This window comes from Heterodontus francisci, chromosome 12, assembly GCF_036365525.1.
Source record: "Heterodontus francisci isolate sHetFra1 chromosome 12, sHetFra1.hap1, whole genome shotgun sequence".
Taxonomy (NCBI): domain Eukaryota; kingdom Metazoa; phylum Chordata; class Chondrichthyes; order Heterodontiformes; family Heterodontidae; genus Heterodontus; species Heterodontus francisci.
Window position 1 is genome coordinate 36,704,862 of NC_090382.1, and position 16,883 is coordinate 36,721,744.

Sequence of the window (16,883 nt, forward strand, 5' to 3'; positions counted from 1 at the left end):
CTCATCACATACTGTCCCACCTATCTTAGTATCTGCAAACTTGGTTGCGTTACACTCAATCCCCTCATGTAAGTTATTAATATAAATTGTAAATAGCCTAGGCCGAAATACTGATCCTTGCAGTAAAGGCCGACTCGGGTCTGCAAATGAAACCCGACCCGAGTCCAGCAGAACCACATCCTACCCCAAGCCCGACCCAGCCCGAGTCTTTCCATTTTTTCCCGCGCCCGACCCAACCATCAGTTAAACTACCTTCCATTTTTCACTTTGTTGTTGATCTGCACAAGCTTAAAATAACTAAGAAAACCACCTTTCTAGTCCAAAAATTACATTAACATTGGAGCAACACTGAGGTTGTGATAGAGCGTGTCTGACCTGGCCCGACCCAACCCGAGCCCGAATGCTGGATCCATAAGTGTGACCCGACCCAACCCGAACCTGACACATATCGTTGGGTCCCGTGGTTCGGGTCGGGTAGCCGGCCTTTATCTTGCAGTACCCTGCTAGTTAAAGCCTACCAACCCCAAAATGTCCCATTTATTCTGTGTTTTCTGTCCATTAACCAATCCTCAATCTATGCTAATACATTACCCCCAATCCCATGAGTCCTAATTTTATGTATAACTTCTTGTGCGCCACTTTACTGAACACTTTTTGAAAATCCAAATACACTACATCCACTGATACCCCTTATCCATCCTACTAGTTACATCCTCAAAAAAACTAACAGATTTGTCAAACATGATTACCCTTTCATAAATCTGTGTTGACTCTACTTTGATTTTCTAAGTGCCCTGTTACCTCATTCCTAGTAATAGTTTCTAGCATTTTGCCTACTCCTGATGTTAGGCTAACTGGCCTACAGTTCCCCATTTTTCTCTTCTTCCTTTCTTAAAATAGTGGGGTTATATTTGCTACCTTCCAATTCTTGGGAACTGTTTGAGAATCTAAGAAATTCTGGTAGATTAAAACCAGTGCACCCATTGTCTCTGCAGCTACCTCTTTTACCCAAGCATGTAGGTCGTCAGGTCTGGGGGATTTGTCACCACTTAGTCCCATTAATTTCTTAAGTACTATTTCTTTGCTCATACTGATTTCTTTAAGTTCCTCATTATCTCAGTACTCAACTAGAGAACAAATATTCAAGCAAAAAAAGGGTCAACAATTGGAAAAAAATACTGTACATAGTATAATAGTAGGTACCAGGTACTGAGCAGATTACATCACTCTTCCTCCCACTACTCTGTATATAAACTGTAGCAGTGCTATTTAGAGTGCAGATTGTAGTCAATCTCACCAAGATTTCCACAATGGAGGGCACCACTGGTTGTGTTGCGGTGGGCAGGACAGGGTTAAAATTGGGCGACAAGTGCCCCTGAAATGGAAAAAGATTTCTGTTGAGCAAATAATTACATTACACAGTCAAGTGTAAGTGTAAGGCACCCACAGCTCAGAGTTACAGAACAAACCAACAGTAAAAATGAAGCCTCCTGTCTTGTAATCTAATATTTGTAATCGCCCCCTAAATGTACTTGCAGGGAGGGAAAGAAAGGTATTATTTACACTGACATATTTCACTGGCTTATCAATTTAAAAAAAATTCCTGGGAATGCCTGATAATCTGTAAGGCGATTAGTTTCCTACATACTCAAAAGTGTTGGAAAATTTTTAAAGATTAAAGTATATTCTCAACTTCATAGAGTCATAGTCATAGAGTCATAGAGAGATACAGCACTGAAACAGGCCCGTCGGCCCACTGAGTCTGTGCCGACCATCAACCACCCATTTATACTTCTTCTTTGGCCTCCTTGTCTCGGGAGACAATGGGTAAGCGCCTGGAGGTGGTCAGTGGTTTGTGGAGCAGCGCCTGGAGTGGCTATAAAGGCCAATACTAGAGTGACAAATTCTTCCACAGGTGCTGCAGAAAAAATTGGTTGTCGGGGCTGTTACACAGTTGGCTCTCCCCTTGCGCTTCTGTCTTTTTTCCTGCCAACTGCTAAGTCTCTTCGACTCGCCACACTTTAGCCCCGCCTTTATGGCTGCCCGCCAGCTCTGGCGAACGCTGGCAACTGACTCCCACGACTTGTGATCAATGTTACAGGACTTCATGTCGCGTTTGCAGACATCTTTAAAGCGGAGACATGGACGGCCGGTAGGTCTGATACCAGCGGCGAGCTTGCTGTACAATGTGTCCTTGGGGATCTTTCCATCTTCCATGCGGCTCACATGGCCAAGCCATCTCAAGCGCCGCTGACTCAGTAGTGTGTATAAGCTGGGGATGTTGGCCGCCTCGAGGACTACTGTGTTGGAGATGCGGTCCTGCCACCTGATGCCAAGGATTCTCCAGAGGCAGCGAAGATGGAATGAATTGAGACGTTGCTCTTGGCTGACATACGTTGTCCAGGCCTCGCTGCCGTAGAGCAAGGTACTGAGGACACAGGCTTGATAAACTCAGACTTTTGTGTTCCACGTCAGTGCGCCATTTTCCCACACTCTCTTGGCCAGTCTGGACATAGCAGTGGAAGCCTTTCCCAAGCGCTTGTTGATTTCTGCATCGAGAGACAGGTTACTGGTGATAATTGAGCCTAGGTAGGTGAACTCTTGAACCACTTCCAGAGCGTGGTCGGCAATATTGAGGGATGGAGCATTTCTGACGTCTTGTCCCATGATGTTAGTTTTCTTGAGGCTGATGGTTACGCCAAATCCGTTGCAGGCAGCCGCAAACCTGTTGATGAGACTCTGCAGACACTCTTCAGCGTGAGATGTTAATGCAGCATCGTCAGCAAAGAGGACTTCCCTGATGAGGACTTTCCATACTTTGGTCTTCGCTCTTAGACGGGCAAGGTTGAACAACTTGCCACCTGATCGCGTGTGGAGGAAAATTCCTTCTTCTGAAGACTTGAACGCGTGTGAGAGCATCAGGGAGAAGAAAATCCCAAACAGTGTAGGTGCGAGAACACAGCCCTGTTTCACGCCACTCAGGATTGGAAAGGGGTCAGATGAGGCTGAATTGTGCCTTTCATATTGTCATGGAATGAGGTGATGATACTTAGTAGCTTTGGTGGACATCCGATCTTTTCTAGTAGTCTGAAGAGACCACGTCTGCTGACGAGGTCAAAGGCTTTGGTGAGATCAATGAAAGCAATGTAGAGGGGCATCTGTTGTTCGCGGCATTTCTCCTGTAGCTGACGAAGGGAGAACAGCATGTCAATGGTCGATCTCTCTGCTCGAAAGCCACACTGTGCCTCAGGGTAGACACGCTCGGCCAGCTTCTGGAGCCTGTTTAAAATGACTCGAGCGAAGACTTTCCCCATTATGCTGAGCAGGGAGATTCCACGGTAGTTGTTGCAGTCACCGCGGTCTCCTTTGTTTTTATAGAGGGTGATGTTATTGGCATCGCGCATGTCCTGGGGTACTGCTCTCTCGTTCCAGCACAGGCAAAGCAGTTCATAGAGTGCTGAGAGTATGGCAGACTTAGCACCCTTGATTATTTCAGGGGTAATGCCGTCCTTCCCAGGGGCTTTTCCGCTGGCTAGAGAATCAATGGCATCACTGAGTTCCGATTTTGTTGGCTGTACGTCCAGCTCATCCATGACAGGCAGAGACTGGGCTGCATTGAGGGTGGTCTCAGTGACAACATTCTCTCTGGAGTACAGTTCTTGGTAGTGCTCAACCCGGCGGTCCATTTCCTTGCATCGGTCAGTGATTGTGTCCCATGATTTAGATTTGAGTGGGGCGATCTTCTTGATGGTTGGCCCAAAAGCTCTCTTAATGCCATCATACATTCCTCTGATGTTTCCGGTGTCTGAGGCCAGCTGAATATGACTGCATAGGTGTTGCCAGTAGTCATTTGCACAGTGCCTGGCTGTTCTTTGTGCAGCGCTTCTGGCTGTTTTAAGTGCTACGGATGTTAACTCGCTGGGGGCTTTTTTGTAGTTCAGCAGTGCAATGCGTTTAGTGGCTATGACAGGTTCCAGCTCTTCAAAATGAGATTGAAACCAGTTTGCATTCCGCATTTATACTAATCCTACATTAATCCCATATCCCCTACCATTCTCCTACCACCTACCCACACTGGGGACAATTTACAATGGCCAATTCACCTATCAACCTGCAAGTCTTTGGCAGTGGGAGGAAACCGGAGCACTTGGCGGAAACCCACTTCCTTCTAATTATTTTCAGAAATTCGAGAGGAGTGCTCCATTGATGGTCCAATTGGAAAATGCACTATCTGTTGTGATTTTGAGCTTACAGATCAGGAAGGTCCCAGATTCAAACATTTGTTTGTGCCGTTAGTTGATTTTAGTCACTAGGAACAGGCCTGTGATCTAATTCATCCTGCTACCTCATCTACAAATTACTGAACTCTGCATGTAGAACCTAACAGGCAGCCTCTACATCTTGTGTTCCTGCAACACATATAGCAGGAAACACACTTCATTCATTGGCATGTTGTTAGTATATATTTGTTCAGATGATGGACGGGCTCAATTTCTTCTGTTGCAATTGGCCCACAGAAAGCAGCAAGATGGCCAATAAAATTGCACTGAACAGAAAATGGGATTACAGTCATTTTAATAAATAAAACAGTAATTGAAATATTTTGTTATTCCAAACTTGAGGCGGGGAGGGGTGGGGGTGGGGGATGGGGGGTGGTGGCGGTGCAAGTAGGAAGCCTAGTCCATTATTTCTGTGACAGATATCTGTGGGCATGGCCAAACTATTTAATTCAAATGCAAGTATTCTGTAAGCTTTGTTTAAACATATGTTGGATGAGCAGCTCTATTTGAGTTGAAGAGACACATTTCAAATTCCATCTCCTGGTCAAAATTTGAAAGTTTATTTCTGCCTGTCCGATTTAATTGATTGATCCATTTGATGCCAGAGAGTTTGATAGGGCAGAGATTCCACGAACGTTTAGCAATAAACTGCTGGGTAAGGTTAAATCATGGACTTCAAGCTAGATATGGTTTATAATCCAGTTTAACATAGCACAGTGGCGCAGTGGTTAGCACCACAGCCTCACAGCTCCAGCGACCCGGGTTCAGTTCTGGGTACTGCCTGTGTGGAGTTTGCAAGTTTTCCCTGTGTCTGCGTGGGTTTCCCCCGGGTGCTTCGGTTTCCTCCCACAGCCAAAGACTTGCAGGTTGATAGGTAAATTGGCCATTGTAAATTGCCCCTAGTATAGGTAGGTGGTAGGGAATATGGGGTTAATGTAGGGTTAGTAGAAATGGGTGGTTGTTGGTCGGCACATACTCGGTGGGCCGAAGGGCCTGTTTCAGTGCTGTATCTCTAAATAAATAAATAGCAGATATGTTTTTTTCTATCATTTCAAAAAGGAATAGTTAAAACTATTAACAGTTGTAAATCTAAACTGTACCATTTTACTGGTCACTTATCCATTTATTGTTGACTAATCTGTTTGACAGTTTATAGCTGAAGGCACATCCTCTTACAATGCTTACTCTACTACCTTCTGAAGTTGAGGAAGATCATGCAAGAGCAGATGATGAGCAACAAACTAAAATACAGTCACTAGAAATATTGGGAAGCTAAAGGCACACTCTAGTTCACAGGGGGCGAGGGCTCACCTGTGAGAGTGGTTTGAGATGCTGAACCCAAGAAAAATATCTGGAGGAAAAACAAAAGTGTCTAATGCTATTTCTGATAGTAATCTGAATTTGGAACATAGGCTGATTCTTTCTCCATACTACCACCCTCCCCACCTTCCCCTTCAACCCCGCTGCCCCAGACCTTTTTCCTAGTTTTGGTCAATGACAGTGCAAATATCTCCAGTCTGGTTGAGATCAGTGAACTCAGCATGATTCTATTGCAAGCAACATCCAGAACACCCCAACCTGTACCCTGAAAGACATCATTAGGCCTTCAGCTCTCTATTCAATGAGTTTTAAAAAAAACAATGACTTGCATTGCTCTCCACCTGCCAAGACTGAGGCACACATTATTTTGCCACATGAATATTAAAACTTAAAAATTGCAAGCCCCTGACTGGAAATACATTTGCATAGTACTAGACAGTGGTGAAACAAAGGGAACCAGTCCCTGCCCCAATACACAGAAGAGACCTGGTCAAACCAGTCGGTACGTGACCATCTGCTGACCAACTAGGAGAGTTTTAAACTGGAGAAACAGATTTGGAAATGAGAAAGTTATGTGCTCATGGACTGAGAACATCTCTCCTGTCTGCCTGCCTCCATCTCTTTCCCACAGAACCAAATCTTGTGAAGACACGTATACTCAGAGAGAAAAGTCTCCTACGTGAACAAGGTTTAAGAATAATACTGGGCCCCAACGAAACGCAAGGCTATATCTTCAATCAAGGACCATAGCGAGCTCAAAAAACAGTAACAAGATATTGCCTCAAACTGTTCTTTTTATCTTTTCTTCTGCTCTTTTCTGTCCATATTTGCATGTGTGTATCACGTGTGCATGCTAGCGTGGGTGCATCATATATTTATATATTACATAATACGTATAATTTATATTATTGAAGAATTTGATCAGTTTTGGTCTGGGTCACAGTGGTTCTGATTGGTGGTGACCAGCTAATAAAAATCATTCTCAAAACTGAAGAGCTTACCATGGAAGCCTAATGTACCCACTCAGAGAGAAAGGCTGAAAAAAGAGGAAGGCAGGTCCCAACACCATCTGCCTCTTCAAACAAGCATTATTCTCACTTCTTCAAATGACACTGATCAATATTAACCTTTTGAATGCTGATTCCCTTCTCACTTTTGCAAAAGCAAGTTTTTCCATGCAATAGAAGACAGGAGTTGTTAGTGACTGTTGTCTGCTATGTTGAGGGGAGGGGAGAAAACTGCTTCTGTAGTCATCATGAAGTCAAATTATAATGTACAGAATCAGCTGCTGATTCAGCAATAATTAGGAAAGCCATGGAGATTCTCAAAACAGCAAAGAGAAGAAAGTCAGATGAGGTACGTGTGAAAATGGAATCTTTATGTTCTGATTGCAGTATTTTATTTTTGGTAGGGACTTTAAAATACATCCTTTCTGTCATTAATACCCTCACTATGGTTGCATCTTTGATGCCTTGGGAAGATGCCTCCACGGATTTGTTGAAAGAACTCAAACAAAAATGGGGCTCTTACTTCTGCTGTTCGTGTATGTAAATCAGGTGTTGGTTTGTGGAAAACAACAGATGACAGAGACAGGGATAGAAACCTCTATTCCTCCTTCTCCTTCACTCTCATTAATGTGCAAGGAACAAATAGACCCAAACACCACTACATAACTATGCCAGAACTTGCCCGTAGAAACTGCAATCACACCCTCATTTTTAACATGTGATACATGAGATCCAGATTTTCGACATCCTGTTCCACTGGAGTCCAGATTGATGCGCATCTGGTATTGGATTAGGAAATCTGCACATGATTTTCCATACTACTGCCTGACAGATTACTCATGCATCCACTTCACTGTAGCTTAACAGAATGGAGTGAAAACTAGAGACCCAAGCTATGACCCAACTTCCTAGTTTTTACTTTCACCTCCGTTTAAAAACTACTGAGAGGAAATTACTAATTATTTCATATTCAATATTTATAGAATAATCATTGTGGAGGTGCCGCAGAAACTCAAAGGGCACAACACTTGCATTCAATGTTCAATCTGGTTGTCACGAACCAAGATTGGAATCCAATATTATCTTGATTCAGAAGCTCTGCCTGGATCACTTGATTCCAAGCCAATAAGAATTAAATCTATTTTTTAAAACATGCAGCATTAGTACAAATGTACTAATTGTACATCATGGATTCATACGACAATCAATTCCCTCACAATGTATTAACAATTGGCAAATCATCTGTAGTAGCAGCAGCATCTGTAATTGAGATACAATGGCTGGAATTTTACGCCCCGCACCGCCCACCCATCAACCGCCCCCCCCCTCCCCGCAGGAGCGGGCTGGTGGGTGGGGGTGGGGGGGAGGTGGGGAAAGGGGTGGTAAAATTGAGTGGGAGGCGGGGTGCCATTCCCAATGCTTTCTCGCCCTCGCAGCAATTTTACAAGGAGCAGAGGCGGCAAGAAATGGCCCACCTGCCCCAAGCCAATCAAGCCCTTAGGTGGCCAATTAACTTCCACTTAAGGGTCTCCTCCAGCCGCCACTTTTTACTTCTACTGTTCGTGTATTTTACCAGCAGAGGGTGGATGACTCAGGCCCTCCAGCAGGTCACCAAGTAAAACCTGGCAGCCTCCTTGCAGGTTGAGGTGGGGGGGGAGGGGTGCCCTCCTGATCGGGCACCCGATGCCCCAAGAAGGGACCCCCCACAGCCCAACCAATCCACCACACAGCACTCCCCCACCCCCCATCTGACCCCCCTTGCCTCTACGGGGCCCGGCCAATTGTCTCCAGCGAGGCCCCAGACACGTACCTATTTCCAGGGCTGGCATCCCTCTTGCTTCTTTCCCTGGGTTGCAGTCCCAGCAGTGTTTACAACTCCCGGTGACCACTGATAGGCCAGCAGCTCCTGGAGGCAGGTCTTCCTGCCTCAGAGGGGCGGAATTCCGGCCCAAGGCCTATTAAGGGCCTAGGGAGCGTAAAAACCTGGCGTGGCTCCCCAGACCGGGCGGAGGTGAGCTTGCCTCCGACTTTTTGACCAGTGGGTGGGGCCTCCCGCCCAACATAAAATTCCAGCCAATGTAGCAAAGCATGCATATTGTGCACATGGCATTTTCTGGAGATGAGCAAATGTGTACAGAGCAAGAGCAAAAGTCATGCAATCTCACTACCATTACTGTGCTCCCAAATCCCCTCATGGAATAACACCACAACAAAGAAATGAATACCTAGCAACTGTGAACCACAAAAACATTCTTCTGTCATTCCAAACTTTGCACATCATTTTGTCGAGTCAACTTTTTTACATTAATTACTGCAAATGTGTATGATAAACAACGTGTGATATTTTGTTTACTACTAGAATTATTTCACTTAAGAAAGCTAAAATTCTTTTGTGCCATGTGAAGAATGAGGTACCAAGGAAACATTACCCCAGTATGATTTACTACTTTTTGTGGAGAAAACCTTGAAGGAAAAAAACCCCTTGTGCTTGCTGTGTTCACAAATTGTTGGCCTCTGAATTATACCTCGTAATGTTGGCAACGGGGTGACAGTTCATTTCCCGTTGTGAAAGATTAGTCATCAAATGAGACATACAATTATGATTATGGCAAGACTCATTAAATGGGATCCATCCATTCAAGAGATGCAAAAATCCTCAGAGACCTATCAAGGATGAAGCAGAAATGATTGTATCGATCCTGCAAGATCAACTGATTTAAAACGAAAGATAAGTTTTAAGGTTGCTAGAAATCACTGGAAGGGAGCTCAGGAACCTGACTCAAAGTTGGCCTTTAAGGAGGTAATGCATTAAAGACAGCTATTACACCTTTTAGTTATTGATCAATCTTCCAGAATGAGTGTGGTAAGCCTGCAGTTTCCAATCCATGTTCCAGAAGTCATTGGAAGGTTCTGCTGTGTTGTTGGGTCAGGTTGTTACTCTGAAAAACACTGGTGGCAGCACTTTCTGTGCCAAGGCAAAAGCCATTTCTGTGTCGTCAGCAGGGCAGGGATTAATTCTGGAAGTAAGCTTATGAAGACCATTGCACAAAGGACAGGACAGAGACCGAACTTCAGGGCAGAACTTTTCTAGAAACGCCTATTACTTCCATGTTTGAAAGTGTTCTAAAGTATTTTAACAGATGTCAGACTTAACTACTATGAACAGGGGAAAAACAGTTTTTTTAATTACTGTTGTACAGAATGTTTAAAGCCCTTACCTGATATCTTGAAGTATATAAACATTTTAAAGTCAACATTAAGAAAAATATAATCCCCCAAGACAAGGTCATGAGTCAAAACATGACAGGTAAAGATTGCAAGATGCAATTACATTGGAGGGGCTATAGCTAACAGGGATTGTGATTCTTATTTCTTGAAACTATAATGAATTGATTTGGGGAAGGGATAGCATGAGCATTTGGGATGACAGTCCATTAACTGCAGAGGCAACATCAGAAAGGGTACCATCTTCTTACCCGAATGGAGTCAATTCCTGGTAGGTGGTACCAGTCCCTTCTGGTTAGGACCAATAAGGAGTGTACTCATTATTAATCCTGTTATCAAAGAGAGCGAGAAATAAATCTACTTCAGGCAAAGAGGATATTCATTCTGAAGTCTATTTACTGTCTAGTCCTATAGAAGTGCACTTGAGCAGACATGTTTAATAGGATAGACAAGTTTTTGTCTACTGCTACATGATTGGGTCTAGCCTTGATTTCAGCCAGTAGTGTTAAAGATAGACAGCCACCTTCAGATATTCTGGTAAGAATTATACAAATTCTAACTCACACTGATAGTTTTAGCCATTCGTAAGACTGGATATTTTGCTCTCAATGAGCAATTTCTAAGTGCACGCTTCAGATCATGACTTGCAAGGTTTGTATGCAGACCACATGACACGTCAGAGACACATCTTAGATGGGAGACAAAGAACTCCAGTCACTGGGCAGGACTACCAATGACATAGCTAGGAAAAGGGATGAGGACCTGAAAAGCGAATATAGGGAGTTAGGTTGGAAGCTAAAAGGCAGGATGAATAGAGTAGTAATCTCAGGATTGATACCGGTGCCAAGTGCTCGTGAGGCTAGAAACAGAGAGCGAGTGCAGCTGAACACGTGGCTACAGAGCTGGTGTAGGAGGGAGGGCTTCAGATATGTGGATCATTGGGATACCTTCAGGGGAAGGTGGGACCTGTACAAGAAGGATGGGTTGCATCTGAACTGGAGGGGCACCAATATCCTGGGCGGGAGGTTTGCTAGAGCTCTTCGGGAGGGTGAAAACTAGTTTGGCAGGGGGATGGGAACCGGAGCTACGGATCAGTGGATGGGGTAGCTGTTGAGCAGGCAGATACAGAGTGCAGAGAGTCTGCGAGGAAGGTTAGACAGTTGACAGGGCAAAGTTGCAGCCAGTATGATGGGTTGAAGTGTGTCTATTTTAACGCAAGAAGTGTCAGGAATAAGGGTGATGAACTTAGAGCATGGATCAGTACTTGGAGCTACGATGTTGTGGCCATTACGGAGACTTGGATATCACAGGGGCAGGAATGGATGTTGGATGTTCCGGGGTTTAGATGTTTCAAAAGGAATAGGGAGGGAGGTAAAAGAGGTGGGGGAGTGGCATTGCTAATCAGGGATAGTATCACAGCTGCAGAAAGGGAGGTCGTCAAGGAGGGTTTGTCTACTGAGTCAGTATGGGTGGAAGTCAGAAACAGGAAAGGAGCAGTCACTTTATTGGGAGTTTTCTATAGACCCCCCAATAGCAACAGAGACACGGAGAAACAAATTGGGAGGCAGATTTTGGAAAGGTGCAGAAGTAACAGGGTTGTTGTCATGGGTGACTTCAACTTCCCTAATATTGATTGGAACCTCCTTAGTGCAAATAGTTTGGATGGAGCAGTTTTTGTCAGGTGTGTCCAGGAAGGTTTCCTGACTCAAGATGCAGATAGGCCGACTAGAGGGGAGGCTATATTGGATTTGGTGCTTGGCAACGAACTAGGCCAGGTGGCAGATCTCTCGGTGGGAGAGCATTTCGGTGATAGTGATCACAACTCCCTGACCTTTACTATACTCATGGAGAGGGATAGGAGCAGACGGGATGGAAAAATATTTAATTGGGGGAGGGGGAATTACAATGCTATTAGGCAGGAACTGGGGAGCTTAAATTGGGAACAGATGTTCTCAGGGAAATGCACGACAGAAATGTGGAGGTTGTTTAGGGAGCACTTCCTGCGACTGCTGGATAGGTTTGTCCCGATGAGGCAAGGAAGGGATGGTAGGGTGAAGGAACCTTGGATGACAAGAGATGTAGAACAGCTAGTCAAGAGGAAGAAGGAAGCTTCCTTAAGGTTGAGGAAGCAAGGATCAGACAGGACTCTAGAGGGTTACAAGGTAGCCAGGAAGGAACTGAAGAATGGACTTAGGAGAGCTAGAAGGGGACATGAAAAAGTCTTGGCATGTAGGATTAAGGAAAATCCCACGGCGTTCTACACTTATGTGAGGAACAAGAGGATGGCCAGAGTGAGGGTAGGGCCAATCAGGGATAGTGGAGGGAACTTGTGCCTGGAGTCGGAGGAGGTAGGGGAGGTCCTTAATGAATACTTTGCTTCAGTATTCACTAGTGAGAGGGACCTTGTCGTTTGTGAGGACAGCGTGAAACAGGCTGATATGCTCGAACAGGTTGATGTTAAGAAGGAGGATGTGCTGGAAATTTTGAAAGACATGAGGATAGATAAGTCCCCGGGGCCAGACGAGATATACCCAAGGATATTACGGGAAGCGAGGGAAGAGATTGCCGCGCCTTTGGCGATGATCTTTGCGTCCTCACTGTCCACTGGAGTAGTACCAGATGATTGGAGGGTGGCAAATGTTATTCCCTTGTTCAAGAAAGGGAATAGGGATAACCCTGGGAATTACAGACCAGTCAGTCTTACGTAGGTAGTGGGCAAATTATTGGAGAGGATTCTGAGAGACAGGATTTATGATTATTTGGAAAAGCATGGTTTGATTAGAGATAATCAGCATGGCTTTGTGAGGGGCAGGTCATGCCTCACAAGCCTTATTGAATTCTTTGAGGATGTGACAAAACACATTGATGAAGGAAGAGCAGTGGATGTTGTGTATATGGATTTTAGCAAGGCATTTGATAAGGTTCCCCATGGTGGGCTCATTCAGAAAGTAAGGAGGTATGGGATACAGGGAAATTTGGCTGTCTGGATACAGAATTGGCTGGCCCATAGAAGACAGAGTGGTAGTAGATGGAAAGTATTCAGCCTGGAGCTCGGTGACCAGTGGTGTTCCGCAGGCATCTGTTCTGGGACCTCTGCTCTTTGTGATTTTTATAAATGACTTGGATGAGGAAGTGGAAGGCTGGGTTAGTAAGTTTGCTGATGACACAAAGGTTGCTGGAGTTGTGGATAGTGTGGAGGGGCTGTTGTAGGTTACAACGGGACATTGACAGGATGCAGAGCTGGGCTGATGGAGCTCAACCTGGAAAAGTGTGAAGTGATTCATTTTGGAAGGTCGAATTTGAATGTAGAATACAGGCTTAAAGACAGGATTCTTGGTAGTGTGGAGGAACAGAGGGATCTTGGGGTCCATGTCCATAGATCGCTCAAAGTTGCCACCCAAGTTGATAGGGTTGTTAAGAAGGCGTATGGTGTGTTGGCTTTCATTAACAGGGGGATTGAGTTTAAGAGCCGCGAGGTTGTGCTGCAGCTCTATAAAGCCCTGGTTAGACCACACTTGGAATATTGTGTTCAGTTCTGGTCGCTTCATTATAGGAAGGATGTGGAAGCTTTAGAGAGGGTGCAGAGGAGATTTACCAGGATGCTGCCTGGACTGGACTGGAGGGCATGTCTTATGAAGAAAGGTTGAGGGAGCTAGGGCTTTTCTCATTGGAGCGAAGAAGGATGAGAGGTGACTTGATAGAGGTGTACAAAATGATGAGAGGCATAGATAGAGTGGATAGCCAGAGACTTTTTCCCAGGGCGGAAAGGGCTATCACCAGGGGGCATAATTTTAAGGTGATTGGAGGAAGGTTTAGGGGAGATGTCAGAGGTAGGTTCTTTACACAGAGAGTGGTGGGTGCGTGGAATGCACTGCCAGCGGTGGTAGTAGAAGCAGATACATTAGGGACATTTAAGCGACTCTTGGATAGGTACATGGATGATAGTAGAATGAAGGGTATGTAGGTAGTTTGATCTTAGAGTAGGTTGAGGGTCGGCACAACATCGTGGGCCGAAGGGCCTGTACTGTGCTGTACTGTTCTATGTTCTAATGTCACAACTGTAATATGTACAGTATTTAAGAAATTCTGAAAGAAAATGCTTTGCCAAAAGACCTGAATGAATCCATGCTCTCTCAAGGAATCATATTGGAATATTTTATATTTAATTGGGGGGGTGGAAAGCCAACAGGATAAAATAGGATAACTTTTTTTATATCAGATTTTTTTTAGTTATTGATGTGCTTTAATTAATAACTAGATACTGCTGCAGATGCTGTTAAATCTGTGATGAACACTTCAATAACTCATTAGCTCTATTAGTATGGGAAGCCCATCCAGGATACAGTTATAGTCAAACTTGTTTATGTGGCCATCCAGTTTACATCAATAAAAAAGTGAAATCCCAGTCCAGTCCTTTCTCTACAGACCAACACCAAACACTTATTGTGTGTGTCCATGTCGACAAACTCTCGCACCTTTAATTCAACAATTTCTTTGTCCCAAACAGCATTAAAGACCTTATTTTATTACCACCTATATTGACGGGCCCTTATCTTCACATGTGACACATGAGCAAGTGTAATACATGTCAAAGAAATAAGGCTCATTAGACCTATAAATTAGTTCTGTTCTAAGTGTCAATCATAGGTTTCACATAACCAGTGCTATATTGTTAGAGTGCACATTTGTTTCACCAACTCAAATGGAAAGTAACTTTACTACTCTGTTTATTGGAGACTTAACTGTGATTAGACATGATCGTCAATGCCTCTGTATTCAGCACAGAAGGGTTAACCATCACAAAAATTAGTATATTTATTGTTGAAAAGGCATTTCCAGAAACCATGTCAATTTGACATCTACAATATGATAGGCACATAATCAACCAGCTAGACCCTCAGCAGTATCATAAGCCTCATCTAACTTCACAACAAAAATTAAAGACATTGTTTGATCAATACACAGTTATACAGTACATCATGCCCATATGCATCACATTATGACTATACCTTATCCCTTTGCCCATGTAGTGTGCATCATAGCATGAGGTGCACCATAGCTTGTAATGTATCTTGGAATAGAGTGCAATACACAACACGCATAATGTTCAGTGTCCTTGTTCAAAACAGGCTCCAGTATAACAGAATCACCTGGATGATACACAATCAGGTTTGCTGGCTCTCAAATTGGTCCTGCCACATGATTAACCTGCTTCCTATACATCCTCAAGGTTACAGATAGCATTTGTATTAATTCAGAACTTTGATTCCTTTATTAAAATGATTGATGATTTTTAAAAATCAACCATATGATTTTGAAGGCTTGCGTAACTTCTTTACTGTGAATTACAAAGGGGGATGGATGGTGTCTCAGTTGGATATCATTGGTGACAGAATGCTTTAACTTGCTTGGTCTGGAGCAAATAAGGGTGCACAGCGCTATTCTATAGCTGATCCTTTGGCAGGCAGGATAAGAAATCTTGGTGGATTGAGCAGAGTGTGTATATGGAGTGGAGGAGAGAGGGAACATCGGATAAATTGACATCAGTTCCATTAATTGGATTTGGACAGAGAGAGAGAGGAAGGAGAAGGAATTGTTTTTCACACAAGATCCCACAATGCCAATTAAATGAATGACTACTTAACATACTGTTTTTGCATTCAGCGGTAATGGGTTAAGGGAGGAACATCGGCCAGGATATCTTTCGAATGGTGCCATGGGATCCTTAATGTCAGCCTGAAACACTGGAACTGATGGAAAATCCTTAGTTTAATGTCTTATTTGAAAGGCAGTAGGGGAAACATTTGTTTGTAGACTATGTGGATTCCCCTGGGGCAAACAGCACTGCAGGGTCTTGACTACTCCAATGACTGCTCTAGCACAACAACGTTTCATCAGAAGATAAGGCAGTTTCAAAGCTATAGTTAGGAATTCTAGGTGCACAGTGTACAATACAACACAAAGCACCAGAAAGTCTATGCTTAGGATTGAAGTTTCCAATTGCTGGCTGAGTACGGAGGTCCTTAACTGGAAACTATGGTTCTATTGATAATCAGGATGACTATTGAACTACACCATCAGAGAGAGAAGACCTTGTTCAGCTTCAGCCAAAATATTTAGTACTCAAGATGAAACTACTTAGAATTTAGCATCATTTTGCCAACTTGATTCACAGCATGTGTGGAAGTAAATATGTTGCCGAAACCCTGTCCCATCCAAGGCCCGCTTTCCCACCACCTTTGTCTTCACTGATTTACAGTGGCTCCCTGTCCCCCAGTGTATCAAATTTAAAATCCTCAGCCTCATCTTCAAATCCTTCCATGCTTCACCCATCCAGCCTTACGTTTTGGGTATCACTCCAAGGCAAAGGTCGAAAAATGCACTTTTGATTCCATCAGGTTTGTCGTCTCACTCATTAGGAACAACATTCGCCTACTTTGGTTCTAAAAGGTGACCTGTTATGATGAATGTCCCTCTTAGAAATAAACTCAGCTCCGTGACTTTAAGTGGATTCACAATCATGCCAGCCTTACTCATAGTCATCATGCTAAACTTTTCCCCACTTTAAAAGTTCAATGAGGTCATCAGCTGGAAACAAACACATTTAGAAGACAGTTTTCTAATAGGGCACAAGTATCTCAATGTGAATAAAATGCTCTGCACTGGTACATTATCTGCCTTAAGTGCTTGTCATTTTACCCACTCCGCCACAACCTCTTTCTCATGGATTACATATTGGGAGTCACTCATCCAAACAGCTAAGCTCCTTCAACTTCCACAAATTTGTTTTCCATTATAAAAGAAATCTTCAGCGTTACTGGTGTAAATATTTAATGCTAATTAAAGATTTAACATTTGAAGATTCACAGCACATTAATTCATTTCAGTCCCAAACTACCTGGTGTTCCCTCTTGGCCTATTTGTTCTTCCTAAAAACAGCTGAGGTCAGAAACACCTGTAAGAAACAACAGGTGCAAATCTATGTAATATCACTGTGATGCCTTGACTCACGTAGTACTTCTCTGAGTCAGAGGTTGGAGGTTTAAGACCC

The 16,883-nt window shown here is 43.8% G+C and overlaps 1 protein-coding gene across 3 annotated transcripts in view; it reads right to left on the reverse strand.

Annotated features, from left to right (window-relative positions):
* Nucleotides 1-16,883, reverse strand: part of LOC137375574 (drebrin-like) — a 243,767-nt gene that overhangs the window by 168,088 nt on the left and 58,796 nt on the right. The window lies entirely within an intron of this gene.